The sequence below is a fragment of the Protopterus annectens genome, chromosome 2.part1 (assembly GCF_019279795.1).
Source record: "Protopterus annectens isolate FY-2018-M chromosome 2.part1, PAN1.0, whole genome shotgun sequence".
NCBI lineage: Eukaryota > Metazoa > Chordata > Ceratodontiformes > Protopteridae > Protopterus > Protopterus annectens.
In genome coordinates this window covers 714050123-714062711 of record NC_056729.1, presented here as the reverse complement: position 1 = coordinate 714062711, position 12589 = coordinate 714050123, and the positions used below count along the sequence as shown (strand labels likewise).

The window sequence follows — 12589 nt, the reverse complement described above, 5'->3', positions numbered from 1 at the left end:
GATTAGGTGTCAGTCTGCACTAACCCTCACATTTGCAGCAGGTTGCTTCTGAACTGTTGGCTCTGTTCCCCAGAAGGACGAAGTCTTAACTGTGACCCAGAAGACCTGGGATGGAATATTGACTTGAGAGCTGAAGAAGCCAGTGAAAGAGGGTGGATTAAGAAGCTGACAGAGGCTCAGTCATCATGTTGGGGGAGGAACATGGCTTGTCTTGAAGCAGTGATTGCTTCTAGCAGAGACTGAGAGAATGCTCCAGAAACATTGGAGCAACCTATGTAATACAGAATCACCAAGAAAGCTTGGGCTTATGGCCTGATTGATGTATAGATGGAAGCACACACATGCCAATGGCTCTTGAATTGATATCCTTGTTACAGCAGATTGAAGGGCAGGGCACCTGCTGATGTGGGATTAGGGCATATAACCTTCATCCCCTGCATGCACCAGAATGAATGAATAAATGAGAGATACGTTCTTACCACTGGCTTTATGCACTAGGGAATGAATGAGCAGAGAGACAAAGGGATCACTGATCAGTAGACAAGGGGGTGGAGGAATACACTTATAAAAATGATTTCTGAACTGTAATTCAGTTACACATTCCACCTATCCTATTTTCTTTCCATAGGTAGACTCTAGAAGGTCCTTCATATCTTGTGGATGCACCACCAATTGAGAATCTGTTTTAGGTGGGTGCATGCATATAAGAAGACATTTTTTTTTTTGTCTTGGGCAGAGAGAAATTGGCAGATGTTCATCGTGTTTCACTGTTGCAGTCATTACACTTGGGTTGTCCTGCTGGCAGGCGACCCGCAGTCGGCCTGAGTTCCAAAGTCTTGGTCCGGCGTCAGTTGCTGTCGCCTCTTCCCTGACGTCAGTGCACCAGGGGTATAAAAGTTGCAACCGTCGCCATTTTCTTCAGTCTTTCTTGCCGCACGGTGCCCGAAACAAAAGCAGTTCGCAAGTGCCGGTGGGCCGACTCCTAAGATTTTCAAATTTGAATTTCAGAACCGAAGTCTTCAATAAAGCTAAGTACCCCATTGGGGAAACTTTTTCTTGCTCCAGACCGATGTCAGTAAAAGTTAATAATTGTATTTCTTGTGGGAAGCAAATACCTCATAAGGGCTTTCACTCTTACTGCATTCCTTGCCTTGGTCCTGATCACAACGTTACTAGTTGTCGGTTTTGTGCTAGATTCAATAAACACACTATTAAACGTCGGTTTGAATTTGCTTCACATTATTTTGGACGAAGATTTAATTATATAATGCCGTCGGATCAACCAACGACCGGAATGTATAAAAAACGCAAAGACAAAGAAAAAGACAGGCATCCGAGGTCCAAAACCGATGACGAAGCCTCTTCTAGGCCAGTCGCCGGTTCGCCGGTTCTCAGTGAGGCGCTTTCGCAGCCGCTGACACCCCCTACCTCAGAGCCACAGGCTGTAACCGACAGCCACATGGAGGCCCCGAGGCCTGTGGAAACTCAAGGTATTGGGCCTACGGAAACTACTCCATCAGATGGGTCCGGAGCCGCTGAGCAGGCACCAGCTTCTGAGGGCGTCTTCAGACCTTCACAGCTTACAATTAAGGCTACTACAGCAGCAAAGTCAAAGACAAGGAAACAGGTGCAGCATTCTCCAGAACAGTCATCCATGCCAAAGAAACAGATGCTTAAAATGGCCGAAGACCTTATTACTTTAATCAGGGGATCCCATCCCCCTCCTGACAAAAGGCCTAGGCAAGACACTGATTATGATTCCTCTGATCAGTTTCCATTTCCTCTGGTTCTTCTTCTGATCAGGGCTATTCTCTCCCTCCTTATGAGGACTCTGATGCTGAAGAGTCCATTCCTTCAGCCTCACCACCTGAGGATTATTCTTTTGGGGAAACCCTGCACACCATGAGGGAGCATTTCCACTGGGAGAGCCAGGATTACTCAGAATCCAAGAAAAGGCTCAGAGATTTCCTTTTATTGCCTCAGCACAGGCCCCTGGCTACCCCCCCTGTGCTTGATGTTGTAGATGATGTTTTTACTGAATCCAGTCTGTCTCCAGATTCTTTACCCCCTGCACCAGTAAAGCCAGACAGGTATTACAGGGTCCCTGTCTCTCATAAATTTCTTTACAAGAACCCCGCTGCAGACCCAGAAACAATTTCTCAGGGTCCTAAAGGGGTTAAAGCTTCCACTGCCAAAATTCCTGTCCCCTCAGATTCCAGAGCTCTGGACAGATGGGGGAAAAAGTTTACACTTCTGCTACTTTAGCTGTAAGAGCTTTAAACTGTCAGTTTCACATGCTTAAATATCAACAGTACCTCATGTCATTGTTAAAGCAAAAATGGTTACAAATACAGAAAGCCCTGACAGTAAAGAAATGCAGGAATTATTGCATGCAGTTGAACAAGTGGGAAAGCATACTCTGCAATGTGGTTTTGATTCATTACAGGCTTCTTGTAGAGCCGCAGTAACAGGCTCAGTTATTCGAAGACATGCTTGGTTGAAAGAACAAAGTTTGCCTAACCATGTTAAGGTAAAATTATTGGATGCTCCACTACAGCATGATACTTTGGTGTTAAGGCAGAAGAGGTGTTAAAGAAAATGGAGGATAAAGCAAAGTCAATGCAAACGGTGAAAGATTTCTTACAGGTTCAACCACCTAGATTTAGCAGAAACTGGCCTTCAAAAAATTGGTCCTTTCCAGTTTCAGACAGGCCACAAAGAGGCAGATACAGATGCCCCAAGGCTGCTACAGACCTAAACAATGGGGTGCTTCAACCCCCAAAGGAAGAGGAGACAAATCACAACCTTATAGGAAACAGTCACAATGACTTCCCTCTACAAATGCCAAGCTCTTACCAGTTGTCAGCACCCCTAGGGGGAAAGCTTGCACTTTTCTCAAACAATTGGCACATGATCTCCCAAGACCAATGGGTGCTGAATATAGTTTCTCAGGGGTACAGGTTCCACTTCCACATGCTTCCAAAACTAAAAGGTATGCCAAACCTGCCACAAAACCAATGGGCAGAGGCACAAAACCAGATTACGGCTCTTATGGATATGGGAGCTATTCAAAAAGTACCACAAGAAGAACAAGGACAAGGTTTTTACTCAAGACTTTTCTTAGTACCCAGAAAAGACAAAACCTGGAGACCAATATTGGACCTGTCAATCTTAAATACCTTCCTGGATGTTCCAAAATTCAAAATGTTAACACTATAACAACTTCTGCCCATGCTGGGCAAGGAGGCTTGGCTAGTTACTTTGGATCTCAAGGAGGCATACCTGCACGTCCCAATCAGACAATCGTGCAGAAGATACCTCAGATTTATAGCAGGCTCAATGCATTACCAATTCTCTGCACTGCCCTTTGTCTTATCTACTGCGCCAAGGATCTTCACAAAATGCCTGACACAAGTAATTGCATTTTGAAGACAAAAAGGAATTCAAATATATCCCTACTTGGACGACTGCCTTATTCAAGCAGACAGCAAGGACATTCTTCTAAAGCACCTGGTGTTTGTAAAAAGTTTACTAATTTGCCTAGGGTACACAGTAAACGAAAATAAATCAAAACTAGTGCCCTCTCAAGAGATAATATTCCTGGGTGCAAGCTTAAATACAACCGCCCAGATGGCTTATCTTATGCCAGACAAACAAAGGCAACTGACTCATTATTTTCAAATGATGGTAAAAAAGACCCAGCTCCCTGCAAGAAAAATTCTGCAGGTCCTGGGTTTCATGGCATCCTGCATTCTACTAATTCCATATGCAAAACTGCATATGAGGAAACTACAATGGTATCTAAAAAGTGTTTGGACTCAGCATTGTCACAGCCTAGAGACAATCATAACCTTGATCCCCTGCCTACAACAGGAGTTTCGATGGTGGTCCCAGGCCTGTCACCACAACAAGGGACAGCCTTTCACCTTACCTACAGCCAGGCAGACAGTAACAACCGATGCATCGGATTATGCCTGGGGAGCACATATGGCAGGAAAATATATTCAGGGCACGTGGCCCAGGGAACAAATGCATCTTCACATCAATCAAAAAGAGATGCTAGCTGTACAAAATGCCCTGACTGCCTTCAAGGACCTAATACATCCAGGACAACTATTAATAAAGACGGACAATACCACAGTTATGTGGTACATAAACAAGCAAGGGGGCACACATTCCTACCCCGTATGCAGACAAGCCATGACTTTGTGGAACACAGCACTAACCTACCAAGTACATCTGCAAGCACAATTCCTGCTAGGAATGAAAAATACACTGGCAAACGAACTAAGCAGAAATCTCATGGATCCTCACGAATGGAAGCTAAATCCACAAGTGTTCAACATGATAACAAGGGAGTGAGGACGCCCAGACATAGATCTTTTTGCCTCCCCTCACAATTGCCAAATGCAGACATTTTGCACAAGGATTTATCATTCTCAAGCATGGAAAGTGGATGCTCTATCATTCAGCTGGAAAAACTTGACAGTCTTTGCCTTCCCTCCGATCCCTCTTCTCACCAAGGTACTTCTAAAAGTCAGACAAGAGTGGCCAAAAATGGTCCTGATTGCACCAGACTGGCCACGCCAGCACTGGTATCCAATCCTAAAGACTTTATCCCTAGGCCCACCTTGGCCTCTTCCTCTAATCCTTCATCTTCTGACAGCAAAACAATCAAATTCTGCACAGTCAACTCAGAACATTTTACCTGTCAGCATGGCGGATAATGTAGCCACTCATAATGCACCTCTCTCTAAAGCTGTTATGAATGTGATTTTGGAAGCCAGGAGGCCCAGCACTAGGAAATCTTATGCAGATAAATGGAAGAGATTATGTGCTTGGAACCACGCACAAGGCCTCTACCCACTGGTCCTTAATATACCTCAGATTTTACAATACTTGACTGAGATGTTGGACAAAGGCCTATCTTTTTCATATATTAAAATCCATGCCTCTGCCATTTCAGCTCATTACAATGCGGAACCTCCTATTTTTTCACATCCTCTACTACGACAGTACCTCAGAGGGGCAAAGAATATAAGACCCCCTAGAAGAGCACCAGTACCAACTTGGGACCTCAATTTTGTTTTAGAAAAACTAACACTGCCTCCATTTGAACCAGCCAGCACAGCTGATCTTAAATTCCTGTCATGGAAAACTGCTCTGCTCCTAGCAATAACTTCAGCAAGAAGAGTCTCAGAGTTACAGACATTGATGGCTGTAGAACCTTTCCTCATTTTTCATCAAGACAGGGTTTCTCTTAGAAAAAACCCAACATTCATGCCAAAGGTGGTCTCCAATGTGGCCTTAAACCAAACCATTCATTTGCCTACTTTCTACCCACATCCCCAGAATAAAGGGGAAAGACTACTGCATGCTTTGGATATACACAGGCAGCTACGTTTTTACTTGGACAAAACAAAAGCTTTCAGAAAAACTGAGCAACTGTTTGTAGCATATGCTGCAGGATCACAAGGAAAGCCTATTACAAAGCAAACAATCTCCAAATGGATAGGACACTGCATCCGCTTCTGTTATGCACAACATGGCAAATCTGTGCCTAAGGGCATTAGGCCTCATTCTACCAGAGCAGCAGCCACTTCAGCACCTTTCCTCAGAGGGGTACCAACCAAAGACATTTTAGAAGCTGCAACCTGGAGCTCAGTGCACACCTTTACCAAGCACTACCACCTACCTCTCTATTCTAAATCCAGAGCAGGCTTTGCCACCGCAGTTCTGCAGGGCTTGTTAGCCTCCCCAAATCCAATCTAGACCCAGCCACCTAACCTCAGCTTTGGGATTCTATCCAAGTGTAATGACTGCAACAGTGAAACACGATGAACATAGTACAGTTGTGTACCTACCATAAATGTAGATGTTCGAGTGTATTCACTGTTGCAGTCCAGGTTACCCACCCACCATTCCCCTCTTTGCTGGGACTATTCTGTACTTCTCAGCTCTATACAACCTATGTGGCGTATTTGCTTGTAGTTGTAAGAAATGTTTATAGCAATATATGCATGGTTGTTTGGCATATTTATATCTTTTCAGCCTTCCTATCTGGGGGCACCTGACATCTGGGGCAAGAAAAACTGAAGAAAATGGCGTTGGTTGCAACTTTTATACCCCTGGCACACTGACGTCAGGGAAGAGGCAACAGCAACTGACGCCGGACCAAGACTTTGGAACTCGGGCTGACTGTGGATCGCCTGCCAGCAGGACAACCCAAGTGTAATGACTGCAACAGTGAATACACTCAAACATCTACATTTGTGGTAGGTACACAACTGTACTTTGCTATGTAAACTGTCTACAGGACTTGCCAACTCCTTTGTGTTTTGTCCCTTTTCAGCTATGAAATCTTTGCTCCCAGTACTAAAGGGTTGTTGTACTAAGGAATAGGTGCTTCCTGCTCTTGTTTTAAGAATATACCTGCTGTGCACATCTGTGCTGGTGCATGCCTTCTTCTTTCACTACAGCTTGGATCTCCACTACACTAATAAAACTTTATTTTTTACATGATTGTTTCAGGACTTAACCCTTTTAACCCTTATTTTTCACTTAACCTCTATGACCCCTGCTCTTCAACAGAGGTGCAGTTAGGGTGGTTGCAAAGGGTAGTCACCCAATTTTCAAGTTGTTAAGAAGCAAGATCGTCAGATGCCACTCAGCCAGTAGACGCAGGACTGGCATTCAGAAAGGAACACCAATATTGCATTTGCAGTCAGAACTGTGCATAGTATCAGCTGCAGCAAGCTGCTTGCTAAAATTTTTTTACATATCTTCATTTTAAAGTTGGGGGTGTGCCAGTTTAGGGAATGACACGGGGTACCAAAATAGCTAGCTACAATTTTGCACATCCCTCCCCATTTTGGGGGTTGGAGGTTAGGAATACTGTTTCTTTTTAAGTTGTTACCCACTGTTAATGGCATATCAATTTATGACATACTAAATATGTGAGCTTTCCCCTTATCAGTTGACCTTAAAGAAGACTGTGTGTGCATTAGGTATTTTCTATCCATCCTGTCATCCCTCCCCCCCTTACTGGCCATTCTGATGAGTCTGTATGAAGAAACCTTTTTAAATGTTGAACATTTCTAGTTTTATATCCTTTTATATTTTTCTGCTTTTTCTGCCTATATTGCTCAGCCACGTTTCATGGGTGTCAGAAATGTAGGGCTCGCGGCTGGGTTTGCTAACTTAGTTTGGTGTTAGCATGCCACACATTCTACCAACAGAGATTACATGCTTCAGATGCAGCAGCTTGAGATCCTTTGAACAAATGTCATGAATAGCTTCTTACGAAATACATTTCAGCTGTTGCCCACTGCCAATGTCTTTTTGTGTTGAGATGAAATGTTAAGGTATATCCGTCATTCGTAATTTATCTCCCTCCTTCCACATTGTGGAGATTGCCCTGATGCTAGGTTACTGTAAGCTCTGTCTCTAGTTCCTATCTTTAGCATCCTTTTACTAGAGTTTCTATTTTGGAATCTTTGAAAGAAAAAAAAACTTCAGAAAGACCCTCTCCCCAAACATTCTCCTTGTTATCACCAGCAAATTGCTAATGTTTTGATATTCTGGTCGGAAATGAGTTTTTTCTGTGCTAGGAACTGTTTACACAGCTAATACTGGGATTCCATCTTGTGAGATGGCTTTTGTGTTACATTTACTGACTGAGACGCCCAGAAAGATCTATGCTGTGTTACATACCCTGTAAGGCAAAAGTAAAAGATACCTGTTGCTATGAACAAGTGTAATTCTTGTCTATCCAATTTATCTTTGTGCTGTTGATTTAAAAGCCATAAGATCTGTTGTAAGCATCTGCATGCTTTGCATTATGTTAGCCATCAATGTACAGGCATTTCATCGTTTTTTTTTTTTTCATTAAATTTTAGGTTAAAAAAGAAGAGCAGGAAAAGCAGGAAAAGAAACAAAGAAGGCTGAAATTAATTTTACAAGATGAACCTCCACCTCCTTGGAGCCCTCCAAGCAAAACCGTGCCATACAAAAGATAAACCAAAGACATCTCTTATTTTATTATTTAGTGTTGCTTTCTTTTTGCCTTTACTTGAATTAAGGATAAGTGTTCAATAGATGTTTTTAATACTTTGGTTTTCAGACTGTTCACCATTTATGTACTCCACATCTTTTAAAGTAATTTCATTGCACCCAGTGCTGTTTTATTCTTCAGAAACTACATGTTGTATAAATTGGGCCCTTGCCAGCTTATTGAAAAGCAATATACTGAAAGTTATATTAATGAATGTACAATGCTGAAATGTTAAAATGTTGAAATTGAAATACCTACTTCCTTACATGGGAAGAGAGAGAGAGAGAGCTGGACACCCCTCCCTCTCCATGCAGGACCTATGTTAGCCTAGCTCTTATTTCTGAGTTTCAGTCATGAGCGGACAGGTGATCTGCTGTGGTGACCCCTAACCTTGAAAAGCCGAAAGAAGAGAAGAAGACTAACAGATTTGTGTTAACTGTTTGTTAACTTACTGTGTTCTGGTGAAGTGTAATTGTGTATATATGTATGCTGTTCGTAGACATTTTTAGTTAATATTATAAAGTTTCAGCATTTTGACAGTTCAGTACATTGCATTCAGTAGTATGTTCTTTAATAATACACTATGCAGTAAGTTGTCATGTACCCATATAAATAATATGTGCAGCTTTTTCTCAGTACAAGTTTCAATTAAAGATTTTATACACTTTTGGGAAGCTGAAGTACTGCACCATTAAATTGCTATGCAATGGAATAATGTGCTCTGTGCATACTTTGTATTTTAAGACTGGAAATTATGTTAATAAGTGTTGTAAATTAAGGTTGGATTACATTGTTTAGCCGTATCCCTATCAGTTGATCTAGTTTTCAGAAATTCAAAATTCACTCTAAGCTTTTGAATGGAGATTGTGGTACTGTGAGGATCAGGTCATTTACCACTTTCCTTACTGTAGTGCGATCTCAGAGTTGGTATATATAATTTGCAGGGGTGTGGGGGTGCAGGGGGACTTGACTCCCTGCAAAAACATAAAAAAAGATAGATTTTTGTGTTTTTTTTCTTGATGTTCGAGTTTTTTGGAATTTCGATCATATCGTTGCAACCATATGAATTTCGAGATTCTGAAGACTTGATCAACTGACAATTCTGTTTAGCTGTCTTATTTGCCATGCCCTCATTCTGTAAGTTGAAATGTACAAACTGTGCTGTATGGCTATGTAAAATGTAGTTAGATTATAAAATATAGTTAGATTATAAAAATATGAAAGCCATGGGGTGAAAAACCTGAATAAAATCATTGTAGAACAGTTTCCATTTGCTGTCTAAGAACAGAACTTGCAGTACTGTAATTAAACTCTGTGTACTGTGCTACTGTATTCAGTGGCCTGATTTCCACAAGTGTTTATTTGTCACAGAGCTTTATTACACCAGGTCACTGTCTCATATAAAGTTAGGCTGTGGTAAGTTCATAGTATGAAATCTTGCAAGCTGCAGTGTTGCTGTTTGAAAACTGCACTTGCTGTATGTAATGTTTCTGAGAACCAACTACTTAAGTCAGATAGCAGAGTTACAGTAGTGTCATTCCCTGCAAGACCTCTGAACAGTTAAATAACTTGCGCTGCAACTCACAATAAGAATATAAACCCAGGTATAAAGGCACAGTGTGTGAAAACAATATTTTCAATGTTTTTGTGTGAGGGGACTCTACTGTCATCGTAAAATCTCTTAACTTGTATGTCAATTCATTTTTAATACAAAAAAAAGTCGATGAACGATTAATAGCAGTGCTAAATGTGGGAAATGTGCTGCAGTTAGACAATAAGGACAACACTGAAGTGGTCTACCAAAAGCACAGTTGGGAAAATGAACACAGTAAATGCTGTACCAAGGAGAGTAAACGCCAAGTAGCCCAGGTGAAAAATATTCAAAATGAATGCACACGTAGATTCCAGGGCTCTCAGACAGACCAAGCAGATGGTAGTAATTCAATAAAATAGTATTTATTCATACAACGGTTAGCGCTTTCACAAAAGATTCATCAGACCATAAAACATTGTTAAAAGTGGTCAAATTTATAGTAAGGTCCCACCAATCAGTCTGCAATTCATTCTCAAATGACAATGATATTATAAAAAATACTATATAAAAAATAAAATAAAAATATATATGAAATATAAAAACATATAGCTAGAGAAATAGCTCTACCTAGACATGTTAAAGCCATCTTAGAAATATATATATATATATATATATATATATATATATATATATATATATATATATATATATATATTACTATTTAATAGATTGTTTCCTGTTCTTCAAAATTGGTTTAATACTAGCCCTCTCATTTAGTCCTTTGCCTCTATCTGCTCTAAGTCTTAAAACCCAGCGTTGTTCCTTACTTTCTGTTGTGTTACTAACGTCTCCCTCTCTTATAGCAGGAACTACTTCATCTATGACCATAAACCTTAAAGTGTGGTTCTTCCCCAATGTATTGGCATGTTTCCCCAAAGCGTTTTTATCATAATTTATTCTAATGCTATATAAATGTTCCTTCATACGATCCCTGAGGGAACGGTTGGTCTTACCAACATAAAATGATCTGTATGTCACACAGACAGCAAGATATACCACATTCAAGCTTTTACAGTTGGCCATTAATTGGAACTTAAAATTCCGTCCAGTGTCTGGATGTAAAAAAGAACCACTAATATCTATGTATGTACAAAAGTTGCAGTTTCTACAAGGAAAAGTGCCATAAATTAAAGTGCAGTCCTTGTTGTTGTTCATATAGTGTTGACATAAAATTTATTTAAGATTAGGTTTATTCTTATAAGTAAATATGGGTTCCTCTCCTACCACTTCCCTGAGATCAGGGTCAGTGGTATGTATTCTCCAATGTTTCTTAATAATGTTCATTAACATCATTAGTAAAATGAATTGGTAAAGTAAGTTTATTATTCTTATGTCAAGTTTCCATTATGTCCTGTCTGCCTGCTGGCATGGAGTAATAGGGTCTAGCCCTACTTGTCCTCAGATCATCCAAGTTACATCTAATCTCATCTTGACCATATCCCCTACGTGTTAACATATCCTTAAAATTACTAATTTTTTCTTCGTAACCTTCATCTGTGGCATTTAGCCTCAACACCCTAATGCCCTGTCCTCTTGTAACATTCCTAAAGGTATAGGACGGGTGCATGCTTGTTCGATGTAGTAACGTGTTCTTATAGCAACTTTTTCTATAAACACCTGTATTCATTCTGCCATCTAATCCTTTCTGTATAAATACATTCAGGTATTCTATACCAGATTGAGGCTTGTTCATAGTAAATTCCAAATATTCAAATCCAGCATTTAGATTCTGTAGGAAAATATCCAAAGTGGTCTGAGGTCCATTCCAAATAAGAAAGAGATCATCGACAAATCGTCAATAAAATGGAATTAATTCAATAAATAGATTCATTTCAAACAACACCTCATCTTCCCAGGTGGCCATAAACATGTTGGCATAGCTATTGGCACAGGAAGTGCCCATACCCACGCCATCACGCTGTAGGTATAGGTTGTTGTTAAACATGAATACATTAATGTTAAGTTGTCTATCTCGCCTTCATTCTTGCTGGATGGGTTCGGAGCCAATCCTCGGCTCCGACTCGGCAATCTACTAAAGCTCGAGAGCTATTTACTGGCTCGAGGCCCTCCCTATATCCCACAATGGTAGGTGTCAGATCCCCAGATCTCATTTGCCGCTTCAGCTACGAGGTTGCGAATTTACTTGGCTCCAGGTCGTATTAACCTTTTTCTTCTAATATTAGTATAAAAGTTAACTTTACTTTTTTTTCTACAACCTTATATATATAGCTTTCCGGTTAGTTAATTCACTGTTTACTCCCTAATATTCCCTCTCAGAAACTCATTTTTAGTTAGAGAGTTTCTCCTCCCCCCATCTTTTTTTCTTAGTGGCTAATCTCCCCTCCTTTTCCTGTGTTAATAGGGTAGTGTTTAGTTCTTCTACTTTACTACAGTTTGTAGGCTTGTAGTTTTTGTATATATTTATGTATATATTTGGCAGTGTAGTTATTAACATTGTTAGTTTAGTGCGAATGTGTGTGTGTTTTTCTGTGTGTTTAAGCACTAGTGACTTTTCTTCCTTGGTATCCACTATGTCTAAGGATACCAAAGTCTCAGGTTTTAAGAAGTGTGACTCGTGCTGTCAGAAGATGTCTCTGACAGACGGTCACACATCTTGCGTTTATTGCTTGGGGCCCCTACACCTGCAGGACTCCTGCTCGGTCTGACATGCCTTCAGCCCGAGAGTCCTGCAGGAGCGTAGGAACATGCTCATCCTTAGAGGCTTACTTAAGCCAGAAGGATCCCTGACCAAGTCTTCGTCTGGTAAATCCTCAAAGCCCGCCAAGCCATCGGCTCCCTGTTCGGAGCAGTTGCCTGGTGGAGCACCTGCCTCCTCTTCGGCTCCGGCTGGAGCCGACACCTCTGGACCTCAGTCGGCTCTGACCTTAGTGTCGGAACCGTCTTTGAGCCGAAAACGTTCTTGGTCCCCTTCCCTAGAATTG

At 41.1% G+C, this 12589-nt stretch overlaps 1 long non-coding RNA gene across 1 annotated transcript in view; it reads left to right on the top strand.

The window, feature by feature from the left end:
- LOC122794216 overlaps nt 1–9407 on the top strand; it is a 99772-nt gene extending 90365 nt beyond the window's left edge. Inside the window, exon 2 of the long non-coding RNA XR_006363623.1 lies at nt 7899–9407. This is a non-coding gene — a long non-coding RNA (uncharacterized LOC122794216). The remainder of the gene's footprint in view (nt 1–7898) is intronic.
- Nucleotides 9408–12589: the final 3182 nt, after the last annotated feature.